This window comes from Panulirus ornatus, chromosome 16, assembly GCF_036320965.1.
Source record: "Panulirus ornatus isolate Po-2019 chromosome 16, ASM3632096v1, whole genome shotgun sequence".
Classification (NCBI taxonomy): domain Eukaryota; kingdom Metazoa; phylum Arthropoda; class Malacostraca; order Decapoda; family Palinuridae; genus Panulirus; species Panulirus ornatus.
The window spans coordinates 9585850-9612298 of NC_092239.1; the positions used below are offsets into that span (position 1 = coordinate 9585850).

At 43.0% G+C, this 26449-nt stretch overlaps 1 protein-coding gene across 2 annotated transcripts in view; it reads right to left on the bottom strand.

Annotated features, from left to right (window-relative positions):
- LOC139754126 (dipeptidase 1-like) overlaps window positions 1-24941 on the bottom strand; it is a 206172-nt gene extending 181231 nt beyond the window's left edge. The window contains exon 1 of one of the 2 annotated variants that reach the window (XM_071671241.1): window positions 24624-24941. The gene's annotated coding sequence lies outside the window, so the exon portion shown is untranslated. Of the gene's footprint in view, window positions 1-6897; window positions 7195-24623 lie in introns of those variants that run through there. The other variant, XM_071671240.1, reaches the window with a different exon arrangement.
- Between the last annotated feature and the right edge of the window lie 1508 nt (window positions 24942-26449).

A 26449-nucleotide genomic window follows, 5' to 3' on the forward strand; every position in this document is an offset into this window, starting at 1 on the left:
TGCTCGTAATTCATTCTGCCTTAAAGGCTGTGCTCCTGGTAAACGAACGAAAATTATTCATGGTTGTTTCATACTTAACTTGCCTTTTTCCACCAGTTTTGAACCAGATCGAGAAACACACACACACACACACACACACACACACACACACACACACACACACACACAAGGTCCTCTTCCGTGCATTGGCTTTCATCCCACAGCCAACCCAGTTGTTCGCCCTTCCCTAGGGTGTGGTGGAAAAAGGACACCTGGCTTAAGCTGAGGAGGCGTAGGGCATATGTGTATGTGTATGTGTGTGTGTGTGTGTGTGTGTGTGTGTGTACACGAAACACACTGTACATACATAGGTTTAAGAGACGGGGCAGCATAGGTGTAAAACTCTCTCCTAGTCACATGTAGACAGTCATCACAGCCACACGTACATAAACACACATGGATATGTGAGGAACTGTACAACAAATTCAAATTCATTGCTCCCTGGAAGACACTATAGCCCCAGTACCAGTGACATGAATGGGGAAATGTTTTTGGATAATACTTTGATGTCTAGCAAGGACTGTAACAGAATATCATATGTCTTGACCCTCGCAAGAATCGTTTCTACACAGAAATTTCACCATCTGTGCTGAAGGTGTGGGTAGATCTATTAGATGAACCTCTTGAAATACAATCTAAGACGTCACTGGAGATAGGCAAAGTGCCAAGGGAGTGGAAAAGGCGAACGTCATACCTCTCTATAGGAAATGAGACGAGGATGAGGCCCTCAACTACATTCAGTCTCTCAGACGAGTGTGGTCTGTGAGGCACTGAATAAGGTAAGTAGGAAACAAACGAATTTCCTTCTACTGAGATGAAATTACCTCGGTGAGAGAGACAGACAGTATGGTTTTAGGGGAAAGGAGGTCATATGTCACGAGCTGGTTGTCGTTCCATCCCTGTAAGACAGCCTATTCCCCCCTACCACACTGATGAAGAGTTACTTCAAGTTTTGCTCGACTTGTCATCTGTTAATCACAGCACCCGCCGTCTGTAGAGACCGACCCCCCATCTATCCCCCTCTTTCTGCGTTGTTATTTCGTAGACTTATTCTGTTATCGCTCCTTTTGTTCGACACGATGGCTGAGTCATATCCGAGTGCTGATCAAACTCTTCACTCCATCATCCGATATGGTTTCGACGGTATGTGTATCCATCTCTCTATTCTCTTTGGTTCGCCAGCGTAAAGAAGACTTAACAGGATTAGTTGCTGGGTATTGTGGAACGCATCTCGGACACGCCTCGGTAAAAATCTCGAATTCTCACGGCGATATGACAGATGAAAGTCAGGCAACTTGTGGGAAGCCTTGTGGCGTCCCAGATAAGATAAAAGTTGTGAAACGCTTCCGGAGCTGCGTGCCAGAGTTAATGTCAGACGATAACTCTGTTGTGGAGGTTTCAGTGGCGACCCGTTTGAAACTGGGAATTCGCGAGACGACAGAGATCTGAGGAAACTTCCTGAAGGGGGAATGGCCGGGAAGAGGAGGAGTAGAGAGAAACGAGGGAAACATAGATAAAATCTACGTGGGAAGAATCGTTGGGGTGGCTGAAGAAACGACAGAAAGTTAGGCCTGGCGATGACAGTCATGATGGACGACCGTACTCTTACCGTTTGTAAGAAGTTCCCATCAATAGCGGGCCTTGGAGCAGGATCCTCTATCACCTCCGTCAGGGGCAGGAGGGTTACACACGTTCCTCACCACTGTTAACGTCCAGGGAATCTGGTACATATGCCGTAAGACCTACACTTCCCAAGGAATGTGGCACACGTTCCTAGGCATTGTCAGTTCCAGAGCGGCGCGATGCGCGCCTCAGCACTGGCAGGTGCAGTGGTATGGCATACGCTCCTTAACATCGCCAGTTTTTCGACATTATCAATTCCGGAAGCGTCGCCCGCGGTCCACCACCACGCTGACCCAGGTATTCCTTCATTCAGTTTTCATTTAGTTTGTTCTCATGGTGTCTTCACCCTGCTTCCACGCCATTACTTACAGGACAGGGAGGCCCATCTGTCTATCTCTCGTGCCTGTCGATTGTATCGGACGTCCGCTTATCCTGTTCGTTCTTGAAGAATGGATGAGGAGTTGTTCTGTCTGTGTCTCTCAGAAGTGAATACGAGGTGAGGAGGTTTTCTCTTTAAGGGGTTACAGCAGTCAGTGGGTGGAGCAGTAATGTGAACAAGTGCAGCTACTGGAAGGCATTGATGATCTAATTAGATTCTTTTTAACCTTTGAACACGACGTTATGACCTTTGAAGCACGACAGCACGACACTTGAGCGCGACGGTACTATCCTCGAATGTGATGACGTGACCTTTACGGGCTACCTCGAAGGCAGTCATCATCATCATCATCATCATACCTATGAGTTGTACTGTCATACTCAAGAAAATCAGTTTTCTATACATCCGCTTTACGAACGCGTCTCTTCATGCCCGCCCACTTTACAGAAACGTCGTTATATGCCCGCCAGCTTTATGAAAGCGTCACTATATGCCCACCCACTTTACGAACACGTCATTCTATGCCTGTCCGCTTTACGAACGCGTCTCTATGTGCCCGCCCTCTTTACGGGCGCATCTATGAAAGTTCATCATACGACTGTCTCGGCTGCGCGCGTCTAAGCCTTGGTACCTCTCACTTTTCTCTCATTTCAACTTCGTCCTGAAAGTTTTCCCGAAGTATCTTCCAAGTCTTGTTTGCACTAAAGTACAGCAGAGTTCTCCGCCACCAAAGCGATGTCTCTAAACATTTTAAAGGGTGTTTAACTTCCAGTGAGACGACGGAGCCTCCCTTTCCATCCGTGGCTCAGAAACCCGCAGTTCTTTGCTTCATTTGTGCCCAAACTCTTCAGTCGTAAAAACTATTACCATCATCAGTGCTAAACTCAACCCTATTTTCAGCTTTTTCTTTCTTTTCTTTACCAAAGACAGCAATTTCACGGTCTTCGCTTCGGGATAATGAAATCCTCTCGTCCCAAATTCTAATACCTTTATGTTCTTTCTATTATCTAACCCATAACAAGATATCAAAGTTAGCAGGTAAGGTCTTTCCCAGCGACATATGATGTCTGTCCTCTCGCCCTACCTACCTATTTTTCTGAAGTCATCCGGGAGTACCACGAATATGTTCCTGCAAGGCTTCCCATTAACCCATAAGTGTGGCCGGTGTTTGAGCGACGCACAAGCTTTCTTCGGTCTTCGGGATCGAAAGGGATCACAGAGTCTCCTTTGTCCTGACAGAGTGTTGAATCAACTATCCCCGGTGCCTTGTCTTTCTTTTTCTTTCTTTTCCCAGCCCAGAGGAAAGGAACACAGTCCCTGCTCAGTGTATGAGAGTATGGGTGAGCCCATTCTCTGTCTACCAAGGTGTGGTATAATGCCTCCTCCCTCTAGCAGGGTACTGCAGGCTTTTCCCTCATGCACCAGAGTGTGAAACAAACATTTCACCGTTTTACAAAAAAAAAGTTATATATTTATTCCCCCAATCTAACAACGAGACAAAATCCTTTCTCTCTCTCTCTAACACATTGGATCAAAGTTCCTCTCACGTCTGTGATATCTCTCTCTCTCTCTCTCTCTCTCTCTCTCTCTCTCTCTCTCTCTCTCTCTCTCTCTCTCTCTCTCTCTCTCTCTATCTATCTATCTATCTCTATCTCTCTCTCTCCCCGCCAAGTCTACCCTACTGTGACAAAGTTATGATGCTTCAGTACAGCAGATCATGACTCCTGCAGAGTGTGGTAAAGCTCCTACTCATCTCAGCAGTATGTGGCACAGTTCCTCCCCCGTACAGCGGAATATGGTACAGTTCTCCAGCTAAGTGTAATGCGGTATAGCCCTTCGTTAGCGTACAGCAGCGTGGTACAGTTTTGTAAAGTATGGCATAGTTCTTCAGTTTAAAAACAATGTGCCACAGATATTTTGATGCAGTCCTTCCTAAATCCAGCTAAATGCAGTACCGTCTTTCTTCAGCCTAAGTGAATGTTACACGAATGTTTTTCGGTCCAAAAGCGAGTGTTTAAACCTTTCCTCCGTCCAGTGGTGTAGTACAGACCTCGGTCCAGCGAAAGTGTGGTGCAATGCTTCCTGAGTGCAACGGGCCGTAGCACAGTCCTCACTCTGTCTGGCAAAATGTAGCACAATCCTCACTCCCTGTCCGGCAAAATGTAGCACAGTCCTCACTCCCTGTCCGGCAAAATGTAGCACAGTCCTCACTCCCTGTCCGGCAAAATGTAGCACAATCCTCACTCCCTGTCCGGCAAAATGTAGCACAATCCTCACTCCCTGTCCGGCAAAATGTAGCACAATCCTCACTCCCTGTCCGGCAGAATGTAGCACAGTCCTCACTCCCTGTCCGGCAAAATGTAGCACAGTCCTCACTCCCTGTCCGGCAAAATGTAGCACAGTCCTCACTCCCTGTCCGGCAAAATGTAGCACAATCCTCACTCCCTGTCCGGCAAAATGTAGCACAATCCTCACTCCCTGTCGGGCAAAATGTAGCACAATCCTCACTCTCTGTCCGGCAAAATGTAGCACAGTCATTCCTCTGTCCAGTAGGCCATAATTGTCCTTCCTCTGTCCAGCGGTGTGGTGAAGTCCACCTCAGTCCTGTTGTGAGATGGAAGCCTTTCTTGTGCGTTCAGCTGTACATAACACAGTAATTTCTCAGTCCAACAATTCGTGACTTATTGGCTGGTCTTAATTTTTATGCCTTAGTTTATAGTTCCCTGTTTGCATGGTTCTTATAATGTTAAAGGTCTTAATTCACTCGTTCTGCCTTTCAAAAATAACATTTGATTGACTCATTGGCTCAAGCATACTATTTTCGTTTTTCCCTCTAAAGTCCCTGACTTCGTCAAGACCCCTCGCATTATATTTGAATTCTTTGGTTTTCACACCTTCAGTTATACCCTATCGCTCAGCTGCAACAGTAACATCTTATATTTGGGAAATACTTCTGAGGAAAGAAACTTTCCTTTCTTCTCTCCTCTAAAAAAGAATCTTTCCAGAAAAAGACATTCTCCAAAGTTGGCCAGCCACATCGACTGGCAGAGTCGCAAACTCATAACAAATATTTTTCATTCTTTCATTTACCGCGACATTCTATTTTTTCATTCTTTCATTTATCGCTGCATTCTTCTCTAGAATTCATATCTTAAACTTCTATATTCACATCATTCTAGTTAGTGACAATATCATCTTGGTTAAATACACTTAACGTGCACCATTATCTTAAAGAATTTGATTTCCTGACTGAAGCAAAAAAAAATTCAATTTCGATCTGAAACCTCAGGTCTTCCCTCCCTCACTGCTATTTACAGTACCCATTCTCCACAGTGGACAGGTATATTTGAGGGATGTTTCAAAGGAGGGCTTCGTTATACACTACTCCTTCCCCTTGCTTAGACCAATGGGTCTTGCAGATCTGTAGTCCATGTTGATACTGGCCAAATGAGATGCTGTTCCTGGTTAGTGTACCAACTAGGTGCTTGGCTTGTCTTTATAACCACTATTTGAGATTTGGAGTGTGTTGCAGGAGGGGGGTGGGTCTCGAGTTTACACTCATGATGTCATGTCTCTTCATGTTACACAAATGTGCCATGTTTCTACTTATGTGTGTGTATACAGAGAGAGAGAGAGACACACACACACTAGCCTAAACTAGCAACCCATTTATAGAGCAGCCCGAAGGGAGTATGTACATCTAGAGCGAGTGTGGGCCGACTGCTGCGCCCAGGGTTCGAACCCATACAAGCCCATGCTGAGTCCGCAACAATAACCACTTTATCACAGAGACCCGTGTGTGTAGGAGTGTTTGTGTGTGTGCGTGTGTGTGTGTGTTTGCGCGCGAGCTCGCTTTTATGTCAACGTATTACGCATAAAATCTTTTTTTCCATGTGTAAGTTTGATGTTTCTTTCATGTCTGTATACAAACCATTAGTCCAAGTGCAGCTGTTCCGCCAATTAACAAACGGCAGAACAACAAATTGATGAAATATAAAAGTTCCGTAATCCTGGAGTGTTGCCAATGCCAAGTGCCCATAAACTAGTACCAGAGCGAACCTAAGTGGAGGCCACTTCCTCTGTGGTGGCAAGAAGGTCATCATTAAAGGGATAGTTCGATCTTCCCTCCATTAGTCTTAAGATCCATTTACTGCCGTATATATATATATATATATATATATATATATATATATATATATATATATATATATATATATATATATATATATATACACACACACACACACACACACCCACACACACAATTAATGGAATACTAACACATTTATGTGTAGGCCAGCGTTCAAAAACTCAAGAGACTCATACAATAATAGTTGAGTGTACGAGTGGAGAAAATGGCCAAACAACCTAAGGTTTACACCTTCAAATCACATTCGATACCCGAGACGAGAAAGAAGAAAAACACTTTAAGAAATCTATTCAGTGTGTGTGTGTGACGCACGTAAGCAGTAATATCAGAGGTAAATGATAAGTTGGGAAGATAAGAAAATCAATAAGCAATTATGGTAAACGAAATAGCAAGAGGTGATGTGAGGTGAGGGCATGACATGCTAGGATGCTTCTGGCAATACGTGTAATACAAGCTCATCAAAGTGTACGTCATATGATAAATGAAAATTTGGCGTCATTCAAAATATGTTTCAAATGATTTGAGACAAAATTTCGTTACTCAGTTATATTCGTCATTGACATAATAATCAAATAATACGTGCTATGACATATGAAGAACTAATTGAAATGAAACTCGTCTAATTTTTTCTGTCTAAAAAAATGAAAAGCAAAAAAAGAAATCTAAGTACTGACAGCTAGTCAAGCTTAGATAAAACACATCTTACCTTGTAAGTTCTATGTTCTTCGCCTTATATCATCACGTCTTTTTCCTGAAGTCAAAGTTTCCTGAAGAGATGACAGGAACTGGGTGTGGGTTTGTTTTCCAGGGCGGAAAGTTTTTAATCTTAATTTCCAGTTTGTAACAGATGAGAGAGAGAGAGAGAAAGAGTAAACTCCACACCAACGCGAGGGGAAGAAGGTTCGTGTGTGTGGATCTGCCGCGCCTCGGTCGTCACATTGTCAACACGCCGGACGAGTTGGCCAGGGAGCACTGCGATAGGCGTCCTACCGCCTCCACATCCCCAGCACTACTGAACCATGTGCACGTTCTTCCCTCAGCCCAGCACCGCCACCGTCATATCCCTCCCCCTTCCCCACCAACCCCTTGCTGTTGCTTCTCCTTCCTCTAATCCACATGCCTCGTCTGAACGTGTCCGATGATGTGTCACTAACTGGTTTTAATGCCTCTACAAACACGATTATGCTGTCTGAGCTGTTCCAGCTGATTTATAATGCCATTACAACCATTTAGAATGACTTTTTTTTGCTCCTTTTTCCTCGTTGTTCTTGAGGATTACTACCGCCATCATCACCTACCAGTACCATTTATCATCAGTGTCGCGTGGTATTCACCATCGCCATCACATACGACCAGACGAAACAGTCTTCTACCGCTACCATGCATCAGCCGAGCATGGGAACGGCAAAACCCCCAAATCCCTAAGCTTTTACGGCGAGGGTGTGGGATGGCACAGGTCCTTTGTGGGGCGGAGGGGAAGACTGGCTCTGCTGGGAGCTGAGAGGGAAGAGCCTGCGGAAGCTCCTGGATTTTACGAATTTCCAAGAATCATCCTTGGCTTAGCCTGAATAATTTAACTGTGTACAGAGATGCTCGAGGGACACGTAAGCGAGTCGGCAGCGGAGGTGAGTGACCCAAGATTTCCTCATATCCACCTATTTTTCGTCGGCTGTCGAGTGAATGGTTTAATAAACAACTATAAACAACGCCCTCGACCATTGCCCTCCCGTCTAGTGACAGCCTTTTGAAAGAAGATTAGTCACAGTAGCCCGGCGATGTTACCGTTACTTGAAAGGGTCGTAACTTCATTCATTCATTCATGCATCGCATCCTGATTGAATTCAACTTTTTTTGATATCCGCTGTTTACACGATATGTCTTCAGCCAACCTGAGAACTATTTTATATATGACTTGTTTATCTTGATTAGTTCATGGACATAAAAGAAGCTGATGGAACGTGGATTACACCACCCGCTTGATTCCTTGAACAGCATTTGGGTATGATGGCCTGAACCTCTTTGACCTGAGTCTGAGGAACTAAATCAAAGGGTAAATAAATCCATGATACACTGTGGTTGTTGTACTGTCGTGCTCAGGAGATAATTCATTTACCGTGATTACTTCACTCTGTCTGATTGACTGAAAGATCGTTTTGTTAACATTCTTTTTCCTCTCTCACAAGGACACCCTTATCAGTCTGACGACAGGGAAACACTACCGTCATGCCTCATCTTTTTTATATTCAATTTATGCAGCCGAACATGGCTCGGGCAAGAGCATCACCCAAACGAAATGCCAAGAAAACAAGAATGATGCGAGAATGAAAAAAAGAAAATGAGATTTGATCTGAGATCCTCAAGTGATACGTAGTTCCAGCTTTTGAAAACGGGAAGGTTATGCATAAGAAGGAAAATATGTAAGGAGAAAGTGAATCTCAACAGCTTTGCTATCCAAGAGACGAAGGAGGCATCATGAGGGCCAGTCATCGTAAGGCTGGTTTTAGAAGCTATGGGAAGAAATAGTCGGTTCTGTGACGTTATGAGTCCAGGTCTCTGGAGTCGGGACACGAGATTACAGCTCATGAGAGCAGTGTTGGGGAATGATGCCTAACAAACAGAGAAAGCGAAGCAACAATACGGCAGACGTAAAGAGATGTTTGAGGAGAGGTGATAGCTGAGGAGTTGATGAGGGAGAAAGCTTTCGATTCCCCTTTACTTAACGGAGAGGTGGCAGAAGAGCCACCCCTGACCTGAAGGTGAGGATCCTGTAGTTACGAAGTACTTCCTCAGAGGAGAAATTGCTGCGACTCCTAAAACAAGACCCTGGCCTTTGAGAAGCAGATCATTCTTCGCGTTGATTAAGGTGGGGTTTGCAGGAAGGCGCGAGGGACATACTTATGCCCAGAATGTACATGGTGATGCAGGGTTGTTCTGTGGTCTGTTTTAGGTTTGATGGGATGAAACGAATGAGATGTGGAGAGAGATGATGATAGAACTTGCGTTTTTTTTCCCAAAGGTGATCTAAACCAGGTTACTGCACTCCCACTCGAAGATACTTGCTTCTGAAGTTCGGATTCAAAGAGGAAATGTGATTATGGTGAGAAATTGATCGAGTATCGGAGCGAGAAGCGGTAGGAAAGGGAGATGAACACTGCCAGGTGGAATCGTCTTCGTGAAAGTGGATAGAGTAATAACAGAGCTGAGGAGCAGAAGATCATTTATAGAGAGAAATTGAAGCTTAGGCGATAGGAAGGAGAGGGTCACCACTGTTGACTGCAAGAGACGTCGAAAAGTCTCTCCATCAACGACTGCCTCGTTGTAGCAATCGGAGAGGACAACCGTGGGTTAGAGAGAGAGAGAGAGAGAGAGAGAGAGAGAGAGAGAGAGAGAGAGAGAGAGAGAGAGAGAGAGAGAGACCTCCAGCAATTTGTAAAGCATAGCCTCTTGACAATTCCTGCTAGTGTTTTTAATCTCGAAACTTTAGGACACAGATTCTCAAATCACGACAGAGTTTGACAGTTGGGGCGAAAAATGTCTTCCCCTAAAGAACACACAGACATAGTCTTGAGAGAGAGAGAGAGAGAGAGAGAGAGAGAGAGAGAGAGAGAGAGAGAGAGAGAGAGGAAGCGAACTTAGTTAGCGGAAACGTATGTCACATTGGAGATATCGAGGGCCACGTCAGAAGGATTACCCATTAACACAGTGACATACCGTGAGCCATCTTTGACCGGTCGTGTCTTACTCAGTCTTTACCAGCTGCTCGTTGGACCGACATAGGATCTGCGACTATGTCTGGTGCGAAATCTCTTTCATTGACTTAGTGATCTGGGAACTACGTATATCCACGAATTTTATCACATGGATCGTAACGAGTACTACTATCTCTACCCACCAACCCTCCTTCCATCTCACTTCGAAAATCTCATTGGATTGGCTGAGACACCAGCAGTGAACCCTGACCCCATGTTCAAGGAGTCCTGGTACACGGTAAATTCTCCGGAATATTTCCCTACCTTGCCAGTGCAGCCGCCTACAGGCTCAGTCACTATCTACGAACACAGTCACCATTCATCAGTTACCAGCAAAATTATCATCCCAAACATCACACCATCATTATCAGTAACTACTGTACATAGCCAATTAAGGCCATCAATAGACTCCATCAGCAGGCACCAGCATCAGTAACTCTACCATCTTCAGCTACCAGCGTCTTCACTACATACCACATGACCAACACCACCATCACCAATACCTATTGTCGTCCAATACCACGAGGATCATCGTCTACCAGTTCCTCACAACCCCATCATCCGATACCACGAGGATCATCGTCTACTAGCACCTCATAACCCCATCATCCGATACCACAAGAATCATCGTCTACCAGTTCCTCACAACCCCATCATCCGATACCACGAGAATCATCGTCTATTAGCACCTCACAACCCCATCATCCGATACCACGAGAATCATCGTCTATTAGCACCTCAAAACCCCTTCAGCCGATACCACAAGAATCATCATCTACCACCATCACAATCAGACCCCACCACCACCATCACCTCCCGCACACACCAACATCGGTACCTCATTGTCATCTCCATTAGCAGTTATTTACAATATCCAGATTGTATCATTTCCTAGATATGCATAAAGACCATAAGATACGAGACCAGCAAATATCTGTAATTGTGTTCTTAAAGCAACCAGGGGGCGATAAAGTCACCCCAGCCATCTATTAAGGTTAATTAAATTCATAACTCTCTATGAATTTTAATGAGCAGGTTTCGTGAATTATATCCTTCTCAGGAGCTTGATAATTACTTCTTTAACGGATAATATATTTCTCCTATAATGCAGCCGCTCTTCGTCTTGCATTAGACGATAAATATGAGGTAAACAATGTATCTAAGGATGAGTTACTGAACAAGAAAGGATGTGTTTTAAGAAGTGGATGTTGCACTCGTGTGTGTGTGTGTGTGTGTGTGTGTGTGTGTGTGTGCGTGTGTGTGTGTGTGTCTGTGTATACCCTTGTATTTGTGTGTAGTTATGGATGCGTGATGTATGTGGGCGAACGAGTACATCTGTGGACTTTTCTTGTCGTAGGTAGGGCCTCAGTGACAACAGAAGGTCTTCATCGAGGCTGTGCCAAAGCCTAACTGAAAGTGGTACAGTGAGTGTAGCTGTTCTGTGGCCATCCTGCTATCCTTAAAGTTTCTAGACCAGATTGATGACAAAGACGGGGAACAGCTCTTCGAAAGATGCATGGTAAGAAAAAAAACACCAATAACTACATAACGTAAAATCAAACAAGAAACTTCTTTAAAAAAGAATTTAAATAAGTACTTTTACAACGTAAAGGTGATGGATGAATGGAATGAGATGAATGAGGAATCAAAAAATGTTGGACAGCTTACATTGATTTAAAAAGTTGTATGACAGTAGAGTAGGTTCAGGCGAATTGTACTTAAATAGTATACAAGAACGAGGTCTTTTTCTTCGTCTGTTCTTGGCGCTGACGTGGGAAACTACGAAGTATTAAACACACACACACACACACACACACACACACACACACACACATATATATATCCGCACACAAAATAAAATGTATTCTAACATAAGCACTCTACTCACTAAACTAAAAGAAAACAATATCTTCTTTTGTACGTCAGTTTGTAAACCTATTCTTTCTTAAGCCTTAATAAGGGTGCGTAAGAAAGAAACATTTTTATTGTGTGGCCATCAGCAACTCAAGGGTGGGCCGTTTTGATACCTACTTCTTTCCCTGCACGTCGAGCTTTAGAACTCTTACCCTCTCAATGGTCTTTCCTAATAACTATAACCTGGCACATTTCAAGAGTCAGGTTTTTCACTTTCTCAAATATTCGTAAATACTTTCCCTCGCCTTTTCTTTCTCCGTTTCAAAATTCATTCCATACTTCAGTTAAGGCCCAGCCTTGATGTGGACTTTCGTCCGTGGCTGGAGCCTTCAACATTAAGAAAAAATAGGGTTGATATGGTTGACTTGCTGGTGTTACTTAACTTCCTGCTAACTCTGTCCTTTCTTCTTTTAGGAAACTTTATGAAATCTGTAGGTAATTTACATATGAGATTAAAAGCCCTTTGAAAAAGTCAGACTTAAAGATGCTTTTTACGACCGAGTCTCTCTTTTTTTTTCCCCTCCCCCCTCCCTCCCTCCTCGTAAGATGATCATATTGCTTTTGTTCACTTATTTTTTTCATTATATTTTTTTGTAATTTTTCTTGCCAACAATCCGCACCCTAATCCTGGACTTTGACCTAACTAGTAAGCGTCAGGTTGGAGACCAGCGATCCCGAGGGTGTAGTAAAGATGTGTGTGTGTGTGTGTCGAGTGTTGGAAGATAATTCAGGTTTAACGAGGGTGTAATGAAAATGAGTTTGTCAAAGGTAAAGCGGAGATGCATTCAACGAGGATGAGGCGAAGATGCGTTTGCTGAAGATGAAGTGAAGGTGCGTGTGTCGAGGGAAAAGCGAAGATGCGTTTGGCGAGGGTGAAATAGAAATGCGTGAGGCGAAGATGCGTTTGCTGAAGATGAAGTGAAGGTGCGTGTGTCGATGAGTTGGCGAAGGTAAAATAGAAATGCATTTGTTGAGAATGAAATAAGAATCGTATTCCCCTGCTACTTTTGGCGTTCCGAGTTTTACACATCAGACTTAAAATGGGATCAGTGTCTGAAAGTATTCTATAGTTGATGACAGATGAAAGAAGTGACATGCGTCCAATATCAAATCTAAAATGCAATTCACACACGCGTATTCTATATCCCCTTCGCAGATCACCTTCACAAATCAGTTGTAAGAGATAATCTCGCATAGATATACTAGTGTGATGAACAGTATTTTATGTATATCCTGATATTACATTTACTCTGCTGCTTTATTCTCGTCATTTTTCAACTTTGATATACACAATTTGAAAACTAGCTCCATTATCACTTTACACACACACACACACACACACACACACACACACACACACACACACACACACAGACCTGGCTTAGGTAGGGTTGTGTGTGTGTGTGTGTGTGTGTGTGTGTGTGTGTGTGTGTACACATAAGAGGGTGTTACAACACTCCGTCTGCTGGTAGTTACACCGGGAATAAGATGTCACCCATGGTAAGGCTGTGTCAATGGAGTCTATCATCTCTTGCTGCTGAATGTAGCGCAGCCTTGAAGCTGCAAGAGCCCCTGGGTGGGAGGTCCTGGGGCTGTTTAGTAATAGAGATAATGAGGAGCGAAAGCTCTATTCAAGGCCATCTCATTAACCCACCTAATGGTAGAATAACGCTGAGAAAATTAGAGAACAAATGAAAGAAGATTAATAACTTTTTTTTTTTTTTTTTTAATTTTCCAAAAGAAGGAACAGAGAAGAGGGCCAGGTGAGGATATTCCCTCAAAGGCCCAGTCCTCTGTTCTTAACGCTACCTCGCTATCGCGGGAAATAGCGAATAGTATAAAAAATATATATATATATATATATATATATATATATATATATATATATATATATATGTGTGTGTGTGTGTGTGTGTGTGTGTGTGTGTGCTGTTAGCCAATAACATTCTCACCGTGGAACAAGAAATCCACTGCATTCCTTGACATCCATGATTTCATTTCATCCTCATTGACGTGTAAGAATTCGATCGTCCTACTGTACAGTTTGTGTAGTACAATTTCCGATTATAAAGGAGCGAAACTCAGGAAACCCCACCTTAAACCCCGAGCCCCACAGCCTCCACACAGCCCCTTCCCTTCAGAAGCTGAGATTCAAAAGCTTCAGTTGACACGAACCACCTTCATCCCCCACCAGCCCAAACCATTTCTCCCGTGCGTGCGAAATGTAAGTTAAATTCCCTTCCACGAGCTGACCCAGTCTGGCGGCTGCTGCTTGGGCCAGTCACTAGGGACGGGCCGATGACATGCTGGACAAAGGAAGCAGGACCAAGACTGATGATGGGTAGTGGAGCCCGTGTTGTGTCCACACTTGTTACCCAGAGGAGGAGGAACTGCTACGGCTGGGTCCGTGGCATGAGGTGGATGTATTACACAACCTCCATCCTTCTCGTTTACGTAGAAATAAAACCTTTTTTTTTATGTTAACTGAGATGGCACGGGCAACTGGGGCCTTAGCCAAGGCCATCTCATTAGCGCTGTACACACACACACACACACACAGTAACCTGAGCCAGGTACCCCAATTTATCGACCAACCCACAGGAGTGGATGCACAGCTAGGTTGACTGTGGTCTTACAGCCACAACTAGGATTCGATCTTTTGTGCTCGACTCTTGAGCGGCCCGTGAATGCGTCAGAACTACGTCCTTCCTCTGAAATTACTCTTTATTTCTGTCTGTCCTCCCTGAGGGTCAGTAAGATCTGTCGACATATCCGTAGATCTAATGAAACCTGTACAGTAATTAGAGTCTCCCTTTTCCTCGTCTTTATCATGGGTCTTTTTAGACATCTTTTGCAAAATGTGACATATACTCACGGCGAGGTCAGCCAGCCCGCCTGCCATGTTTGTCTCCGGAGCCCCATATTGGTCGCTCTCTTGTGTTCCCGAATAGCTGGAGCGGGGAAGACTTGCATATCCAATCGTGCTCCGAAATCTATAAACTCCCAGATTTTTCGAAAATGGTGGAAGACACAAAGGTTCACGGACCACTTCCCGGGAAGAGCTCCTCGTTAGTAATTTTCCACCTCAGGGCGTCTCCCTCTTGTCTCCACCGCTTCCAGCAACGGCGACTGTGTTCCTCCTCCTCCTCCCTCCTTGCGTTCAACGTAGGTTGTATGGTCGTATGACTGGTATATAAATACAGAGTCTGTCCTCTCGACTTTGTTTGAAAGACTGAGGTACCGTTCGCCTTCGCTTGACTGACTGAGGCTAAATTGACTTGTAGAATGAGAGAGAGAGAACAGATTTATGGGATTCGTATTCCCGAGTCTGAAGTGCATTTGAGAAGTCACTGAGGAGAAACTGCAATGTGTGCGTCCACATCATAGTGTTGCATATGGACATTCAACATCCACTTTGAGAACAATATTCCCTTGCAAATTAGTCCGAATTCTGAAATACTTTTCCGTCGCGTAATTTTCAGCACCCTCCAAAATATGCTAATGGAATGTGACATGTATTTTAATGCGGTTCCACAGCATGAACCGCCCTTCTGTATATACAACTTTTGGAGGATCCCTTTATGTCTGCACAGAAGGGAGACGGTAGTGGAAAACTCCCTGGGAAGTTTAACCACAGTCTTCTCTATTGTTATCTAATTTCAAATCTTTTCTGTGAAACCTCCCTTTACCTTCGTTGTGCCGGGGGGGTGTGTCAGTGAATTACGTAATAAAACTAATCTTTAGTATTCTTGTTATCTTCTTCCCCTCCTGGGAGAAGGAACAAAGTTGTAAGAAAAATGGCATACGCAGAGAGAAAAAAGAAAAATAGCCTTGTGAGTATTAAATACGGACGAGTGCGACAGCAACACATGTTGGTACACCATCTTTTACGTCTTGAAGGTTTTACTTTCCAAGTTCATGCTGGCTCGTATTTCTTGAACAAAAAACAACCAAATGGCGTCCTAGCTACGTCTCTTCCTTGTATATCAACAGACAGTTATATTTCTTTCTTGTACCTCCCCTGATGATGTGATCATTACACGAAAGTGCACTCGGGAACTAACCGGTTAGTGTTTCATTTCCCCGTGGACACAGGAATATATATATACTATTGGCTGGGGAGGTTTCCTTGTTTGTGGTGGGGAGTAGTGAAGCAGGGGGAAAAAGGTAGGGTAAATCGTTGGGGTGGAGGAGGGAGGGATTTTTATGGCATGTTTTTCTTCCCCCTTGTGCCTGATTTGTGCTATTACCTTTTTATGCATATGGGAAGGGAGCTTTACACTGGCAGAGCCCCTGCATTTTCATCTAACGTTAATGAATTTTCCACAAAGTGATCACTATTTGTGGTTCTTATTTGTTTGTTACGAAGAGACTCTTTAACATTCGTTTTGCCCCGTCTGTGCACGGCTATGTGTAATTACCTATCTGTGCTGTTGTAATTACCTGTTTGTACTGTTCGTGGAGGCTGTGTTACACTCCCAGGACCTGGGCCATACTTTGAGCCTCTCTGTTATCACATGACATTTTGAATATCTCTGTGTTGTCTACATTAAATGTTCCATTATACAGTTTAGTCCACTCATCACAACGAAAGCCTTCAGGCGTACCATGTAAGCAGTAGAGTTAGATAACTATTTTCTTGGTAATACGTGCCTCACACAAGGCTTGAAAAGGGAGTAAAAAAAAGATAAATCTATAGCTGAGGAAATTTTCGTAGTGAAGGTGCGTGAAAAAAAAAAGAAAAAGAAAATGCTTACACTGGCTAGGCATCAAGTGACAGCGGACGGCGCGCGAAACACGGTGGGAAGTGAGACAAGCGTAGTCGCCAGAATTGATGGAAGTATATTCAAATCAAATGCAACACATTACCAAGGATTATCACTGCATCTTCCACCAGGTAAGCTTTGTGCAGAAGGATTCTCCAGTGGGATGATGTGTTGAATGTACGTAGTAATGTCAGGCTTGTGTTCTATCAGGCCTGGAATCACAGCTAGATCCATCATTTCCAGCCTTTGGTAAATGCAGATTATGGTCATGTGTTGTACCAGGCTGAAATCTGGGAGTTCAGCAGAGACCAGGTTTATCCTCAAACAATAAGATTTGCACCTTGACAAGAGATTGATTTATCTTTTTTATCGCTGAGAAAGATAGAGATCAAGATGCATTTTTTGTAAGCCTGTGAGGATCTGGGATATGGCTTTTATGAATGATGTCAGAGAAGACTTGATCAATTGACGCCTTAAGGTTACACAATAGAGGACAACTGGCGTGTGACATATTTGCCGAGGTGAAAACGTTTCAGAGGGAAAGATAAATACTTCTCTGGAGCAAGTCAGTAAAGATGATTCTTCACATTTCTCTTGCTTGAAAGAACACACACCCGACAATAGCATGGATTCACAGTTCTCCCTCTCTGTAAAGGTATTTGTACAATGAAGTGCTGTACCCCCGGCAGAGGAATTTCAAGAAAAGCTTCGAGTAACTGCCATAAACACGGTGAGGAAATAGAAATGTTTCAGAATCTATTGGATGTGTCACCGAAAGATTCACATGAAATGTATCGGATTGAGTTCATTGAGCTGCAACCCGCTTCCGATACCTTTGTAAGGCGAGCATTCTCTGTTCAACATTCATTCAGGCCGACTTGGCACATTTGTGGACCTGTAGAACTTTTGCTGCAGATACCTTCACAGGAAGTGTTCGGTAGCATGTACAGTTCTGAACAAACCTGTTTCAGTGACATACACAGTAAAATCAAAGATTAAGCTCAAGACTTATTGAAGAACATGGGCTCAATATCTTAAGGCTAGGTTACAAACACTGAGGTGGACAACTTTACTCTTTAACAAACTGCAGCCACAAACGACTCAATAATTTGACAGGTAGCTTGAAGCGTGTTATACTTGTGTGTTATCAGTCCTACCTTCCAGAGTGAGCATATCTTAAGTTAAGAAATACTAAACTCACATAATTTTTCATGACACATATTCCCTGCGTGTCGTAAAAGGCGACTAAAAGGGGTGGGAGTGGAAGGCTTGAAATTCCTCCCCTTCAGTTTTTACTTCTCCAGAATAAGGAACAGAGAAGGGGACCAAGTGAGGAATTTTCCTCTTAGGCTCGGTCCTCTGTTCTTGACGCTACCTCGCTAACGGCGGAGATGGCGAAAATATGATATATATATATATATATATATATATATATATATATATATATATATATATATATATATATATATATATATATTGTGTGTGTTAGTTATATTTTCCTGTTGGCACAGATACGTTTGTACCCCAGAAGATTGAGTAACTTTTTGATAGAAAGTTACCAGCTCTCGAAATTGCTCGCTAGGTAACTTGGGCGTTTTAACAATATTGCGTCCTTGGGACACTCAGGTACATTAAACCTCTACCCAAAGAAGCTTCAGGGTTCTATACTGGTTATATCCGGGCTCAACCTTTTTCTTTAACCAAATGTTTTTTTTTCCTTTACCATATTCAGCGATGAATGCATCATAGTATCGAATATAGATCCTTTATGCCAAGATAGAATTAGAGGTTTCAATCCCTTTCCCATTTGAGTCTTTCCATCTATGAATATATCTAGGCGATCTACAATCATAGTCTCATCTTAGAGTCATCACAGCTGTGACCTCTCAAAAAGAAAAAAATGAAGAGAAAATTGTTTTTTCCCAATCGAAGTAAAATCAAATTGGCAAAAATAAGAAAGTAAAAGTAAAAGAAAAAGCTCACAATTATACCATCTGAAACTCCTCTCCTTGACTCTCACTTTCTCAAACACTTAGAATCCCATTCCCTTCGTTCAGACCACCAGTATGGCTTTCGCGGAACCAAAGTCCAAAAGTGACCTTCTCGTCGTTTCTGGGGCCAGTGGTCTATTCAAGAGGCCTGAAACTTCACAGTTAAGGATAATATCTTTATCTCTGATGATCTCTCAGATGTTTTTACCGAACGTTCTTTCCTATCTTGTTGTTATCACAACAAAAGTAGTCTCAACATCCCCCTCTTTTCAGGGTTTTTATTATTTTTGTCTAGAAGCTGATCCTCCTCTAGTATTTCTTCATTGAGATTCTAATGTCCATTTGTAAGCATTACGTTTAGGTAATCATAAAGAACACCATTGGATTCAATCCTCTTGAAAACAACATGAATTCATAAAAACAACAAATTGTCTTCAAGCGTTGATCCTGTAATTTCAAATCTTCGTCTTCATTTCTCTTTGATGTTCTTCATTACCGGTAAATAGAATTCTCTTTAAAGGAAGACGAAACGGATTAATGAGAACTTCCGTCGCTATGTATATCCTGACTGAGACATTACAACGGAGTAGATGCCTCACTCTGCCACTGGACCTCTCTACTTCCAAAGCTTCAGAGAGACAACGATAAACCCTCAGACATGTACGAGTTACTCGCATAACCATAGGCTCATTAGGACTTCCCTGAAGACCTCGTTACCCTCATACCATAGCATTCGATCATTATCTCTTTCCTTTTGAAAAAGTACTTGAGCATTTGAATAAAAAAAAGAAATCTGTTCATCATTCCCTCGTCAGTATATTCTTCTGTCGATTCTAGCTCCTTATATCCACACCTTCAGATGTGAGAGAGAAAAAAATAGGGGACAAAAGTGTATTAGAATTTCAGTCATTTTGGTAAATTTGGAAAGAGATTGGTCTTCCCACAATCATATCTCGGCCATGACCTCATATAAAGTGTGTAAAGAAATCACAACACAATGTAATTTTCGTGTCTGTCAGATAGAAAGATAGTTTGGCACAGGATCCGATGCGATTCGTCATCAAAGCGTCGTACACTGTGCGCGGGCGGACGCCTCACATCATTCCAGATCTATTAGTGAAGGTCCTACAACGCGGCTCTCTCTCTCTCTCTCTCTCTCTCTCTCTCTCTCTCTCTCTCTCTCTCTCTCTCTAAACACGGTTGTCCCTCCCAAGTCGCGCTGCTGCCACTGGGAACGCCCCGACCGTCCTACCCACCAGGTGCACTTTCAATAAAGGGAACCAGCAGGACCAATATCTCAGTAGGATTAGTTTTAGGCATAATCATTCGAAGAAGATGTCATCATCCTCGTCATACCTTTTGGTTCATTTCCGCGTCCACATCAACACATGCATTAGTGACCCAGAGGTGAAGAAACAAAGTTATTTGGATAACTAGGAAGTCAAAGCTGGACTTCAACACCCAGACCTTAATACGGCTGACACGTATTTTCCTGATTGAAGAAAGCTTCGTTCTAACAGACGTGTGTTTGAGCTGACTTAGTAGGCGCCTGCTGGTGAGTTATGGAGTAACGCGAAAACAACGTTGTCATTTGAATATTTCTGAGTCTCGGCACTTGAAAAGATTTACGTAGATACTCGGTGGAAAATATATAGGCTTGGATATCAATGGTGTATTGAATTCTCTGTGTGAATCTTTGCTTCTTGATACATCTTGTGCACTAATGGCTACCCGAAGTTAGGAGCTAACTAACAGTAACGCTGGAGGCTTTTAAGGTTCCCTATTATACTTTGGAAAATAAACATCAACTCTTTAACTTCATGGAGGAAATCAATTGCACAAAAGTAGTGTTGCCCGTATATATATAGCCTTATTACCGGGTATCACACATGCTTATTTGCAAGTGTCATGAAAATGCTATTCATCATTTGAGTCACGGTACGATAACACTCCGGAGAAATTTCATTATCTACTCGATCACAATATGGATCTGACTAACTCGCTCATACATCTAAGTTATCTGTGTCTCAGTTTAGAGTCGCCGCTCAAGCGAATGAATTCCATTTATTGTCAGATAAGAAAGCTTGGTTCTTGTAGTCTGGATTCCACATTAGATGGTAGCCACGTTCGAGCAGGTGGTAGACTCTTTCCAGTCACGAAATCCCCCCACAGGGGATGTAAGGGAATTTTTTGATCGTGACTGTACGTCCTCGTAATGATGAATAATAATAATTCCACCCTTGAGAAGCTGCATTCCAATTTTACTTGGTTCACCCTGGCCGAAATCCAATCTAAGGCCAGACGTCTTATGAATGACCCAGATTCTTACTTCGATCCTCTCTCTCTCTCTCTCTCTCTCTCTCTCTCTCTCTCTCTCTCTCTCTCTCTCTCTCTCTCTCTCTCTCCCCACCCTCTTCAGATCCCCCGCCCCAATATCACCCTCTTCTTTATCCTGCCGCTTATGCCCACGGGCGGATCCCTGATGAAATTCAGTCTATCATCCAAGTGTCGTATTTACCCTAGACTCCCTCTTCGTTATTCCACTCCTGCAGGACCCTGTTGCAGCGCAGACGAACATTTCCTCCCCTGTCGTCCATTCTTCCCCACACACCCCATCGTTAGTGGAACTCCTCCTCCTCCTCCTCCTCCTCTTCCTCTCCTGTTCTTGCTAATCCCCCCCTAACAAGTGATACACGATTTTCTAGATGAGGATTAACCACAGTATCTCTTATGATCCTCTGGTTTCTTTTGAAGGCTTGATCTCCAGGATACACAAAGTAATCTCCCTCTGTTGTAAGGTGTCTGGGTGAGAATTAAGGTGCTGAGTTTCTTTCAGGTGTTCAGTATATCACCTAAAACCATTTCATGGGAGAACAGAGACCAGCGAGTGAGAGAGAGAATTGGGATAGGAAATATCATACAGTATTATATATATATATATATATATATATATATATATATATATATATATATATATATATATATATATATATATTATAGAATGACTTGGTGCGGATAAGACATGGCCATCTTGGGTAAAAGAATTGAGTGAAAGAAAAAATATAGAAATAAAACAGGGTTTCGTAGGTGTTTGTAAACCTGACTCTAGCAAGTAAAAAGATTAGAGGGTTAAGGAAAGACAAGAAGACGAAGAAAAAATTTACAGCTTATCTGTTCGAAGGAAGGAGGAGGTAACATAACGGACAATCCTCGAGTAGCCGATCTCCACACAGAAACTGTGTGAAACGATAGTCATACACGTGCCTCGGGTCAGTACTCCATACTAGGACAAATAAGACCCTTATCAATATGAAAATGATGCAGCTTGTTTTTAGAGGTTGATTTTACGTGTTCTGTCATTGTACAGTGGGAAAGCAGTGTATATAGAGCTACAAGGAGATATTGCTACTCTTGAGACTTTACGCAGGTCCGAATTGAGAGAGGAAATATGTTCAGTACGAGAAGGAGACTAAGAGCGAGAAAGAAAAGGGAGGAAAGTGAGCTCAATTGTGTAAAGTGGGATCATAAGTATGAAGAGAGTTACAAGTAGAAGAGGTCATGTTTAGAGAAAAGACAGAAAGTGTGGTCAGTAGGATAAAACCCTTAGGAATATAACAGCTTGTCCATTTGCCTTATCCACCTGGAAATGGAAGAATACCTGGAAGACTTGATGCAAGGAAAATATAGAAAGAGAAAGTTCTGTAAGAGGAGATGAGGGAGGAGGAGGATTAGATGCAGAAATATCAGAGCACAAGTGGTCAAACTATGATTTAGGGGAAAGAGGTTTGACAGATAATAGGATACAGGATTCCATTCCATCTCGAATAACCTCCGCTATGCGTTCAGCTCGACGTGAGGCGTTCCGATCGGCGAAGCAATACCCAACTCGGGGAAAATCAGTAAACAAGCCGATTTGATATGACGGATGATCTCTCATATTGCTAACGATGGCGTTTCGAAGGAGTTATAAAAGGTGAGAGTGCTCAATCTATGAGATTTCAATAACATTGAGGTTAGAAGACCCTAAGGGAGTAGACATAGTGGATTTATAATGAAAAAGTTTAGAGGTAAAATGATGACGAGATGAATGTGTTGGCATCAGAGTTAAAGTACTGGATCAACGAGGAAGGCGAGCAGTGGGAGCTTTTGTATCACATTAAGAACAAATACCAACCTTGGGGCGGAAACAACGGTAGAGATTTATGATGAAGATTTGATTGCATAGAAGGGATGCAGCCTTAGACATTTGGGTTTCAAAGAGATTTAGATACGGAAAGGAAGAAGGTTCTTCATGCGATAGTTTATATGTGAGATTATCAATGTTGCATCAGAGTATGAAGACAGAGCCAGGTTTAGACACTGCTTCCGAAAGAGAGGAGTAAGTTCCAGTTGCTTGATATCGGATCAAGGTGACCCTGGGACACAGCCAGTCCTCCTCGACCAGTGGCTTCAAACTGATTTAATGGAGAATCTCCATGAAAAATGTAGTCTTTTTCAATTTTACAAAAATGATGAAAATTGGAGCGGGAAGCAAAGGGTTGGAGTGAAGTACATGTTGCCAAGCGCTGTGTTTGGGATGAAGAGGGTGTGAGTGTGTGGACTGGATGCCAGCAACTCACGTGGGAATGAGCCAAAGAGAGCGACCTGCTCCAGGTGAGGGGATAGGAGACGTAGTTAACAAACGACGCGGTGCTGGTTTTCTGCATCTCCGTCACCGTTTCGTAATAACCCATGCAAGTAATACTTCTCAGGACAGCGTAAACATACTTCAAATTTAAGAATAATAGCCAGTTACATTTAAGAAAATAAGTGTAAAGTGAACAAAAAGCACAATCAAATAACCATTATAAGATGTGAATGTAAAAAGGAATTAAAGAAGCATGGGAAAGGATAACGGGAAATTGAAAGGAAATCAAAACAAGCAAAACTGACCGCCACTCCGGGAGTGACTCTCAAAAAGAAACACCGTTCGCCCGTTCCGAAAGCTTTCGCCCGGAGTGGATGTCATTTTTGCTCGAATTTTGGTTCCTTTTGACTATATTTCATTTCATAGTCACGTCACTCCCTTTTACATCGATAACCTATAACCGCCATTCATCTGTGTTCTGAATTTGCATTTTGCTTTATGAAAATCTTTCATACCTTGGACCGTGTGTGTTTACATATAGATTGCATCTAGCTAGGCTTCTGGTGAGCCTTGTGCAATATTTGCAGGTGACTGACGATGGGGGCAAAGCGAATGCCGAAGCGTTTGAATGTTTGCCGAGAAATATACTTGATATGTACTCTTACACAACATTTGGTCCTACGCTTCATTATTTCACCGCTTCCTACCAGGAAGAAGAAAGAGTGTTTAGGCTCTACAGAAATTCGAGCAATGAACGCAAGCGATTCGTCATATTATTGTAACTGGACTTACAGCAGCAATTTTTCCCGCTTCCAGATTCATATATTCTTCTCTCTTGATCTCTGTATAATGACTTACAGCTGCAGTGTGGCGCTCTGGTTGACTTTTCTGTTTTCTATATTCGCGGTGTCCAACATCACGAGCAATAACTGAATCTGCATTCGTTTTGCTTTAATTATATTCTATTTTTACCTTACAAGCAGTACCGAAAATCTTCAGATAGTTTCGGATATTGATATTACAATTCGAAATGCTTTTAAAGTCTTTTAACATAAGACAGATTATGACTTTGTTATATGAAAAATAATTGTTGGGCCTTATGCATGAGATCCACACAGAAGAAATCAACTTGTTAGTTTAAACCCAAACACAGAACTTCAGACTAATAGACCAAACCAAATTATGTGTATCTACGGGAAAATTCAACCGATACACTTCATAGCATCTTGATGTCAAAACATAACACTGGAATACATACACACACATAAGTAAATAAAGAAAAATAAGAAAATCAAAGTTCTCCTGCAATAGCTTAAAGTCAATCAGCTTGAAATAAAGTTTTCCCTCCACTTTATCATCGAAAATAAATTTGGAAAATTACTAACCTTTTTGGTGAAGATTTTGCTCACTTGCAGCCAATTACGATAGCTCCATGCGTCGTCGCCAGTTCTCCATCTGTACTGAATCTTAATAGAGGGTAGGTAGTCTCGTAAGTGGTATTTAGATAAATTCGCCTTACGTTGCCGACTGTTCTGGATGCATGTTTCTCAAAAGCAAAGTCTACTGTACACCAGATGGAGGTGTGGTAACGCGGCGCTGTTACAAGGGGACGTGGGAGTCACATGTCAACACGGTGGGCCGGGCTGACCAAGGAGCGCCGCGCCCTGCGTCCTGCCGCCACCACTGCTCCACCACTACTGAGCCTTCCACATCCTCCTCCCTCGACTAGCACACCATTTCCACTACCACCATACACACTGCTGCCTCCCACCATAACCTTTGGGTGGTCACACCACTACCACCACTCACTATTGCCTTTGCACCGTGGGTTTCTGCTGCCATCCACACTACCACCACCCACTGCTGCCTCCCACCATAGATTTCTGCTGCCTTTACCAGCACCGTCTCTTGCTGCTGCCATCCAGCACTGACTTCTGCTGCCTTTACCAGCACCATCGCACGCCACAGTCTCTTGTTATAGGGTTCTGCTGCCACCAGAGCCACCACCACCATACACTGTTGTCTCCAGTAATCTGTTTCTGTTTGTCACCGCCACTACCACCTATTGTGTAGCTTTTGCCCTTCATTTATTGCTGTTCTTATCATGATATTAACGTTACGACCGCTGCTACTGGATGTATAACTATTTTTTTCTTCCCCATTTTATCTAACCATCTTATTCTGTGCTTACGTCGGGCAAAAGAATCTTGCTGAAGTATTGTACGTCGTTGACGTAAGAAAGATTTACATAGATATAGTTAAAGAATATTCGTCAAGAAATTGAAAAGGTGATCAAAGCTTACACATAAGATACCATCTTTGCATGGCAACAGACGCAGCAGGTGTAGGTGGCGCGACTAGACATCACCCTATCAGTGGGTGTTTCAATACGCCTCCGCCACCTCCACCGCCGCCTGCTTCATCGCCACTAACGTCACTATATGAGAGAGTGGTTAACCAACACACACACACACACACACACACACACACACACACTTGTTCTTGATATAATAAACCTTTGAACATGTATGATACAAATTCTTGTTTAATGATCGCATTACACTCGAAATCAGTTTAATACAACAAGAGTTAGATAATCCATACAAGCGACTCGAAATTTACTCTTCACTGCTCCCTACTCCCTCGTTTTCATCGTGTTAATTCACGTAGCCTATTCTAATCTTCACTGAGCTTGGATGACTTTGTTTTGGTATGTTGAGCACCTTGTGTCACGGAAAATCTTGCTACATACCGTGTCTAGAGAGAATACTTAAGAATCCGTGCGGGGACAGAGTTACAAGAGCCAGGAAAACTGGATCATAAAGTTGTTTTTTCAACTTGCTGTCAGTGGACGGTGCCTTTTGTGACGCATATGGCTGTTGGGGGTAGTTTAAGGATGCTATCCGTACAGGTGGCAGAGTAGGTCACTTCTAGGCGGGAAATGTGGACAGCATCACTCTAAAGCTAAATTGGTTCTAGATAATATCCTGTTGCTAGTGTGCGGGTTTTATCTATCCAACCAGAGTTGATTTCGAAGCTCGGAGATCGTGAAAGATGATGAGCCACAAATAAAGTGACAGTGTACGAGGTCTTAGAATTATCCTCACCACCTGAAGAAGGTGTTGAAGATATTACGGTTCGTGGATGTACCTAGGCTCTGGACGGCCATGATGACCGGAAGCCCAACCAACCAACCAACCGTGAGGGGACT